At 39.1% G+C, this 9,754-nt stretch overlaps 1 non-coding gene across 1 annotated transcript; it reads right to left on the minus strand.

Moving 5' to 3' along the window:
• Positions 1-2,064: 2,064 nt before the first annotated feature.
• Positions 2,065-2,171, minus strand: LOC145077581 (small nucleolar RNA R71). The gene has a single exon (XR_013693323.1). It is a non-coding gene; the product is annotated as a small nucleolar RNA R71 (small nucleolar RNA).
• Between the last annotated feature and the right edge of the window lie 7,583 nt (positions 2,172-9,754).

Consider the following 9,754-nt stretch of genomic DNA (forward strand, 5'->3'; position numbering starts at 1 on the left):
CGGGGATTAAGAGATGGACTCGGCGAGTCGGCACCTGACACGACGAGTCGTTTCGCATATATAAAGATAACTTCTCAGATCGATGGAGAAGAATTCTGGAACCCTTCTAGAGAGATTAGCTGCGATTGAAGAACCAGAAAAACCCTAGAGAACGAAGATACAAGATAGAATCCAATTCCGAAGGAGATTTGAGGCAAATTTCATCATTCTACTTAATCTTTTGTTTTCCATTATGGCTAGACAATTAGAATTCATTTGTTTGTTGTTATTTACTTCAATCATGCGCTAAAACTCTTAAACTTCTGTTTGGGGATACAAAATTGAGACTATGGTTTGATTATTGGTAGGATTAATTCAATGTTGGTGATTTTTGTTAATTTTAGCTTGCTAAAGAACCTTGTGTGTGAATGATAATTAATTTTCTGTTAATAGGAAGGTAATTAAATAGCATGAACATCTTTTGATTATCAACCTCATATGTTTATGTGACCACTATGTCATATGTCTAGGATTAATGAACATGAAACTAGAATTAATAAGAGAATTGAGTAAATTCATGTGTGAGCTTGTGTGATGACCATCAACAAGAAGTTAATTAAAGGACCAAATTAGTTAAATATTGCAAGTATAAATTAACCCGAATAATTAATCTAGTGAATTTAATTAAATTAGACAATTGATCACTGTTTGAGTAAGTTTATTCACTAAGGATTAGTGTAGTGAATGCGAATCTAATCACTTGAATCGGTAACCAACAAAAGAGTTAATCCATTGCACCATTACCTTGAAATCAACCATAAGATCAATTCAGTTGAACTACACAGAAGTTCCTTCCCATTATTGAATCTAGTTAATTCTTTATTTTTCTAGTTTTTAGATTAAGTAATAGTTAGTAAGTTTCTAGTCTTGTAAAACTAGAGAAAACCCCCTACTTATTAATTAATTTAGATAAAATTAGTTTTTAGTTTTAATTTACCGTTCCCTGTGTTCGATACCCTATTTATTTAACTATACCACAATTGATAGGTCCACTGCCTTTGTATGTTTATTTTATAATTAAAAGTAGGTTTAAAACTAAGTGAGTTTGCACACGTCAAGTTTTTGGCGCCGTTGCCGGGGAACGGTTCTAAAATTAACGTTAAAGTCTAATTTAATCGATCCTTTGTGTGGGATTTATCTTACACAAAGTTAAGTAAAAGCTAAGTTAGTAATTAGTATAAGTTTTAATAAAAATCCATTTTAAAAGTAACTAGAAAATTTTTCTGTTTTTGCCTTCAACTCGCCGAGTGCACTCTCCCCGACTCGACGAGTTCATCGCTGATTCACAGTTTTAATTTTTATTTATTTTTTTTGTTCTTTTTATGCATTTTTGGTTTTATTTATAGCTGTTTCATGACCCGAGGATCTGATACACCTCTGGTCCCTCCTCTCGAAGACCCGGAATCCGCATTAAGGAGGAGCAAAGGAAAAACCGTTGGAGAATCTGCTTCTTCAAAGAACTTGCCACTCAAGAACCTCAAGTCCGTTTTCAGCAAGAACAGGGGCAGCAAATCAGGAGCATCCAGTGCCGCTTTGACAATCGGAGACCCAATTCAAGAAGACACCGAGTACGAGACCGATGAAGAAGAAGAACCCACATACGAGCACGAATCCGAGTTTGAAGACGATTTAGCTATCACTATGGCTAATATCGATGAAGTCCCCATGGGGGAATGGAAGAAGAGGATGCGTGATGACACCGGCCCGGGACTTGTGCAGCCCGCAATTCCCGCAACCACTACTTTTGAGCTAAAGGGCCATATTCTCGCTCAACTCAAGGAGATTCCTTTTTATGGGAAAGACCACGAAGACGCCTACAAGCACTTGGATGAAGTAAATGATGTGGCTGACTACTTCAATGTACCGAATGTGCCACGCGAGACCCACCTACTTCGCATGCTTCCAGTCACGTTCAAGGGTGCTGCAAAGGATTGGCTCAAGTCACTTCCTCTCGGATCGGTCACCACATGGGCCAAGATGAAAGAAGAATTCATAGACCACTTTTGCCCGCCTTCCAAAATTGCTAAGTTAAAGAAAGCCATTGCCAACTTCGAGCAACAACCCGGGGAATCTCTTTATGAAGCTTGGGAAAGGTACAAAGGTCTTCTTAGAAATTGCCCACACCATGACCTTAATAGCCAACAAGATGTCTCCATTTTCTATGATGGAGTCAATGTCACCACAAGGCAATTGCTCGATTCACAAGGCCCGCTCACGAAGAAGGCGCCCCTGGTAATCAAGGAGTTAATTGAAGAATTCTCTAAGCATTATAGAGAATACCACAATCCAAGAAACGAAGTAAGTCGGGGAGTAGTAAACTCGGCAAATGATAGCATGGCGGCGGTGATAGCTAAACTCGATAGTCTAGATAGAAGGATGACAAAAATGGATCAAACAATCCATGCTATTTGAGTTGGATGTGAGAATTGTAGAGGGCCCCATCTCACAAAAGATTGTGACTTGGATGAAATGGAAACAAGAAAGCTCAAGTGTTCTACTCAAGCGGCGATCGATACGACGAGAATTGGCAGAAACCGAAGAAGGAATGGCTCCCATACGAAGAATACAAGAAAGCTAAGGAGGATAAATACAAGCAGAAAGAAAGGGGATTTTATCAAAAGGAAGAACCGGTTATGGAAAAGAAAGCCGATTTAGAAGAAATGTTCACTCGATTCATAGCCGCGTCCGAGAAAAGGCACAATGATCATGATGCTGCTATACAAGAAACCAGAAATATGCTAAGAAATCAGCAAGCATCTATTCTCAACATTGAGAAACAGTTAGGACAACTTGCATATCAAGTGAACGAGAGAAGACCGGGTCAACTTCCAAGTAACACCGAAAATAATCCGAGAATGGAGAATGTGAGCGCATTGACTTCCAGTTATGAAGAAATTTTCACTCCTGCACAGAAGGTCTCCAAGGTGAATACAGAAAAGGCAAAAGAGTTGGATCCAGCTAAACCCGACCAGACTCGCCGAGTCCCTCAAATGGACTCGACGAGTCCATGCGCTGATGACAGAAATTTTATTACCTCAAGGCCTTACAATCCCCCTTTGCCATTCCCAATCAAAGCCATGCCTAGAGAGAAGATTATAGCGTATAAAGCCTTCATGGAGCATGTTCGAGACCTTCAAGTCAATATTCCATATGTGGAAACAATGCTTCAAAGACCTAAGTACTTTAACTTGTTAAAGGGTCTTTTCGCTGCCAGAAAAGATTTAGCTGAAGTCACGGAGATAGTATTGAGTGAGCTACCAGAAAAGAAGGGTGATCCGGGGAGCATCATAATTCCATGCCAATTTGGAAATGTACTTGCCACTCAAGCGTTGACCGATTCGGGTGCAAGTATCAACTTAATGCCCTTCTCCTTCTTCAAGAAGCTGAATTTACCGGAGCCAAAACCAGTTAACATGAAGATCCATTTGGTGGACAAGACGACATTTCATCCAAAAGGCGTGTGTGAAGATCTTCTTATTAAGGTCGACAATTTTATTTTTCCCGTAGACTTTGTGGTGCTTGATATGGAAGAAGACCCTAAAATACCAATTATTTTGGGGAGATCATTTTTGAACACCGCATGTGCATTAATTGATGTATGTAAATCCACACTAACGTTGAGGGTCGAAGACGAGTCAGCGGTGTTTAAAGCTTGCCCAGAGATCAAGCAAGAAGAAGAAAGAAAAGAAGAGATCTCATTCATTGATTTGGATGATGAGATACTACAAAAAGAGCTTGCACTTTTGCAATAAGAAGATCCAAGCAAGTTGTTGCTACCCTCTGGAGGTGATGAAGATGTTTACAAGGACTTAGAGGAGTTAGAAAAGCTGCTGAGAGGAGCCGACTCGGAAAACACAGAAGAAAGTATGGAATACGACCCGACTCGCCGAGTCGCTTTCCCAGACTCGACGAGTCCAGTCGAAATTTCCAACAACTTGGATGGTTTTGATCCGTTTGTTATCAGCTCCCTGCATGTTTTGGACATGAAGATTTTTCCTCATTCTTTAGAAGAACAAGCAGCAAAAGGAAAAATGGATGGTGAATTTCAACACGCTCATGTAGTATGCCTTGATACAATTATGCAAGAAGAGGAAGAAAATCCATTTGAAGATGAGGCAAGCTTTAGAAAAGAAGAAAAGGCAAGGGATAGGAGAAATGATGTTGATCAACCATTCATCACTAAACCTAGAGCACGAGTTCTCACCAAATATGAAGTAATTAAGTTTAAGGAAAAGGAAGTGCAAGAGAAGGTGCAAAAGAATGGGGTGAAGAAAAATATGAAGAAAAGAGAATTTAATGCAGCTAAGGATGATGCTATAAGAAAGAAGAAAGAAGACTTGAGGCGAGCTTACAAGAAGAAAATTCACACTTACAAGACAAAGTACAAACCGTGAAAGATTAGGCGTGCATTCCCGATGCAGGAAGAGGAAGAAACGTAGATGGGAAGGAGTCCAGCTAACGACTCCTTAAAAAGAAGCGCTTGGTAGGAGGCAACCCGTTCGTTTAGAGTTTGCTTTCTTTCATCTTTTTAGTTTTAGTTTGGTTTTAGTTTTTAGGAGTTTATTAATCTTCCAGATCACTAGACATGTTTGCTTGAGAGTGCGTATGGACTAAGTGTGGGGTGAAATAAATTTTTAATGGCAAACTGATTTAATTTTCTGAACTGTTTGCAAGAGACTCGCCGAGTCTGACCATGACTTGACGAGTCGATTCAGATTCCAGATGAGTTTAAAAATCGCGACCAGACTCGGCGAGTCTGACCCTGACTCGACGAGTTGGTTTTATTTACAGAAAAAAATAAATTTAAAAATTATTTTTACAACCGGTAACTAGGGTTTTAACCCTAATGAAATCAGTTTTTTTTCCCTTCACTCGTCGTGTGCCTCCATTTTTGCTCTCTCTCAAGCATTTATCCACTTCTTCAATTTTTCTTCAAGATTTTCGATTTCTATCACAAAAGGTACTTAATTTCTTCCTTTATTCTGTTAAAGCAATGATTTTTAGATGATCTAGGTTGCCAATTTCATATAATACCTGATTTTGAAGTATAGTGAATTTCTAGGGTTTTGATTTTACATCAATTATGTTGTTTTTGATGGTTATTTCTCCTTTAATACATCTAAAGAACATCCATGGATAAAACCCTTGAAGAAATTTTGAGTTTTCATGGTAGAATTTTGATCGACTCGCCGACTGACTCGCGTAGTTCATACGACTCGCCGAGTCGCTCATGGACTCGACGAGTCCAGTCGGGGACCCAGGAGTAATCTGTTTTGATGATTTTCTATGTTTTCTGGGTTGTGTATTCTTTGTTTTGCAGGGACAATGTTTCACAGAGGTCATGGTTCCAGTGGACGCCAAGGAGATTTTCCTTGGTTGAATTTTCCTCAAATCGAATCAGCTTCAACCATGACGAGATGGAAGAAGAAGTTAGCTGAAGTTAGGAAGAACGAAATCTACGTTCCAAACAGAGTTGATTGGGATTGGTTGCAAAATGTTCAGTATGAGGAGGAGTTAGCACCTTATCTTGTGAAGGAATTTACATTCGAGGGGGAAACAATGGTTTGTGACGGATGGAGCAGGGTCTTTCGTATTCAAGAACCGGTGTACCGTGAACTTTGTTGGGAATTCTTCTCTACGGTATCTTTCCATGGAGGTGATGATTGCTATCACCCGACGAGTTTCAGTTTTTGCCTTGGGGGAGAGTTTCATCAGTGCTCCGTTATTGATCTTGCTTGTCGGCTGGGAATCTATGACCGACCATTGGTCTCGACTGCTATTTTTCGCACCTTTATGGAACATTCTCACAAGGTGTTCCCCGATGGTGTTACGAGTACGGGTTGGTGGAACACGATCGCCAACAAGTTGTACATTCCGAAGTAGGCCCAAGAAGGAAGTATTCGGTCGCCCACGCACCGTCTCATTCACCGCCTTATCTCCACTACCATCAACCAACGAAAGGATGATGACAAGGTTTCTAACCTTGATGTCTTTTATCTATGGAGCATTATCACACCAGACACTTTTTGCAACATTCTGTGGTGTTTGGCTTCCTATTTGGCGGAGGGTGCGGTCAAGGATCGCAAGACATCAAAAATTAATGGTGGTATGTTTGTCACCCGGTTAGCCAACTCGTTTGGGTTGATGACCTGCGGTGCATGGAATTTCATGATGGTGATTCCTACCCCTCCATTTAATCCCATTCTTTTTTGGAGGGCTAGGATTATTGAGGACTATGGTGGTGGTCATTATGCTATCCCGCATGATGATCCAATGGTTGGTCCCGAGGCGCCAGGAAGGAGGGTTAGACCGAGGAGAGAGCGAGACGTGGAGGAGGAACCACCGGTAATTCCGGTGGATAATGATGAAGTGCCAATGGATTGGTATAATATTGAGATGAGGAGAATGCAAGATCAAATGGCAAGGAGTCTCAATTTTAGCAACCAATCCAACATTCGACTTTTTGACCACTTCCATATTCCGCATATCGATGGTGGTAACTTCCCATATATTCCATCTTGGGATGAGGCGATTAATGCAAGAAGGAGTGGCGCTAGTGGAAGTGGAGCTGCACAGGACCATGATGATGAGGAGGAGGATTAGTTCTTTATGTTTTTGTTGAACAATTTTTAATTTGTTTTTATTTGGGTCTGGTGTGTTTAAATTTAAGACTTTTACTTTATGCTTGATGTTTAATTGCCTTGATGATTTTCAGATTTTGGGTTAGAATGCTTGCATAGAAGGGTCTAGAGTTTGAGAGAAAGAAAAATATAAGAGTTGAAAAGAGTCAAGAAATGGCGGAGTTTAGAGTTAAGGTGTCGAGTCCGGTCCTAAGGGACATGAGTGAATGAGCCTAGAAGATATGAGGAGTTTTGAAGATCTATCAAAAGCCGGAACAAATGCAGAATCTGAATTTTTCCACCCAGTGGTCTACTCGTCGAGTGCACTAAACTGACTCGACGAGTCGCCTTGTATTCTCGCATATTCGAAGTTGTCCGCGACTATACTCGACGAGTCATTGATATGACTCGCCGAGTCACTCAATCTTATTCCAACAAGACTGCTGATTCGATACTGTTGAGTGTACCACTTGACTATTTATTCTTCGATATCGATTCTTGAAGATCTTACACTGTTTTTCTTGCCTATTTGGAGCTGCCCACATGTGATTTGATGCCCAAGACAAGGATGAGTTGTTTCCATGGCTAAAGTCAATTGAAGTTGGAGCTGAAAAGAAAAGTATCAACCTATCGACTGCTACCCCATGGGAGTTTGTTCCAATTCCCTCTATATTTGCATTTTTATTTTTTGCATAATATGCAATGAGGGCATTGCATAAAATAAGTGTGGGGTAGGGGGTTGGTCACATATTAGAAAATTTAGAATCTTAATTTAGGACTAATTTAAAAAATTGTTGCATACCAAAAATATTACTTAGGAATTAATTTAGGAAATTTTGGTAAAAGTAATTAGGATTACATGTTAGAGTTGTGTGGATAATTGCATGAAGACCCAAATGTTTAGTTGAGCCTATATACGTTCTAGTGCATTTGTGGCTTCCTTATTCCAGTGAAATCATGGGACAAAAACACGACCTCGCTCAGCCTGAGGGACACAATATGTTTAGCATCGTGTACCAGAAATGTATCCAGGAAAATTATTATCGTTAGCCAATAAAGGTTGAGGTTGAGCGCCCCTGCTTAAGCATGTAGGGTTTTGAGTGAAAAAGAAAGAGAGAGAATTGCAAGAAAAGTTTGAAGAATTTTGGAGCAAATAAAGTGAAGATCAAAAGATCAAAATTCCAAGAAATTCAAAAATTGAAGATACCAAAAATCAAACAACAAAGGTGGTGAATTCAAAGAAATCAAAGATCAAATTATCAAGGAAGTGAATAATTCAAAAGAGCTCCATAGTGGTATCATAAATTGTAATTCTAGATTATGTATGCTTGGATTGCTCAACTAAAAATACCTTGAGGTTAAGAGGTTTTCTGAGGATGGATTCAGAGGGATGCATAAAATGAGCATGGTTCAGGGTGAGTGGGCGAATGTTTATGAGGATTGTGAGTATTTGGAGTATGGGGGGTTATTAGGAAAATTTTAGACACAAATATATGCGTTGCGGTCTTGGCATAATGGCTGGGTTAGATTGGAGTTGTCATATGTGATTCTAATGTGTTAAAATTCAGTTTTGCTTGGGGGAAAGCAAAAGTCAAGTGTGGGGTATTTTGATATGTGCATATTTAGTTCATATTAAGTACAGATTTTTTTATCATTTATTAGCTAAATTATTGCATATCATGGGCAAAAGGTACTTAAAAGTGTTTGAATTATGTTTTCAGTCCAAAAGTGAAGCTCAGAAGCAAAAGGAAGCAGGAGAAGCGGTTGGGAGCTCGGGAATTAAACAAAGAAGAGAAACACCAAAAAACAACACCTACTCAGCGAGTAGGGTCGTCTACTCGGCGAGTCCGAGTGAATATTCGAGAAGATAAAGACTCAAAGACCCAGAGACTTATCACATACGGGGATTGAGAGATGGACTCGGCGAGTCGGCACCTGACTCGACGAGACGTTTCACATATATAAAGATAACTTCTCAGATCGATGGAGAAGAATTCTGGAACCCTTATGGAGACATTAGCTGCGATTGAAGAACCAGAAAAACCCTAGAGTGTTAGGGTGCAAAGTCATGCTTGGATGTAGTGTTTTAGGCTTTCCTCTTTGTATGTGTAAATGGGTTGAGTCTTTCCTATAAATAGGAAGTGAGTGACTCCCATTATGTAAGAGAATCCATTTGGAGTGTTAGACTAGAGAGAGAAACTTTGTACAAACCCATTTGTATATTCTTTCTAGATCTAATAAGATCTTACAAAGATTTATTTACTCCATGTGTTCTTGATTTTACATGATGATTCACTAGATCTTTCTAATTCCGCACATGCCATCATAATCAACACCACTACAATTGCTATCAAAGCGGGTGTTCTTGATTTCATCAAGAATTGAACCTTGATGGCTTTCTTGATTTGGTGATTCTTTTTTTGTTCATTGATCTTCATGATTTAGAGAGTTTTTGGATTCTAGAAATCGAATTCATCTTTGATTCTATTCATAATTCGATTTTCTTCACTAGAATTCAAGTGATTTTTACTTTCTCTTTCTAGAAAACCCATTCAAAATCACTTTCTCTCTAGAAAACCCAAGTTCATATCATTTGATTCAAAAGAAAAGAAGCAATTATGGAGAAATGGATGATACATAGTGAAGATGTTCAAAGTGAATGCTCATTTGAATATCTTCTTTATAGCGTAACTGTTGGATTGATAAGTGAATGTGATATTGTTGTAAATGGAGAAAAGAATGAAGTTGGAGAATTAATTAGTTGTCCAATTTTTCGAACCAAACATTTGTTTGATCGTTTGGTTACAACATATCAAAAGAGACGAAGAAATAGAAGAGATGGAGAAGTCATAAAAGGAATTTCTCGTGCTGAATGCAATTATGGAAGCAATAAACTTGAATATTATGCAGATTTTCGTGAAGCTCGGGATGGTGTTCTTGATGATGATGATGTTCAAGAAAAAGGAGTTCAAGTTGATTTTCAAGATGAAAAAGTTTTTTGCTCAATTGGAGTTCAGACCGATGATATTTTGTGTTCTTGTGATTCGTTTGAAGGAATGATTCCTTATCGGAAGCCGGTGATCCAAGAAAATCAC

This window comes from Lactuca serriola, chromosome 9 (assembly GCF_051521515.1).
Source record: "Lactuca serriola cultivar US96UC23 chromosome 9, Lser_US96UC23_V15, whole genome shotgun sequence".
Taxonomy (NCBI): Eukaryota; Viridiplantae; Streptophyta; class Magnoliopsida; order Asterales; family Asteraceae; genus Lactuca; species Lactuca serriola.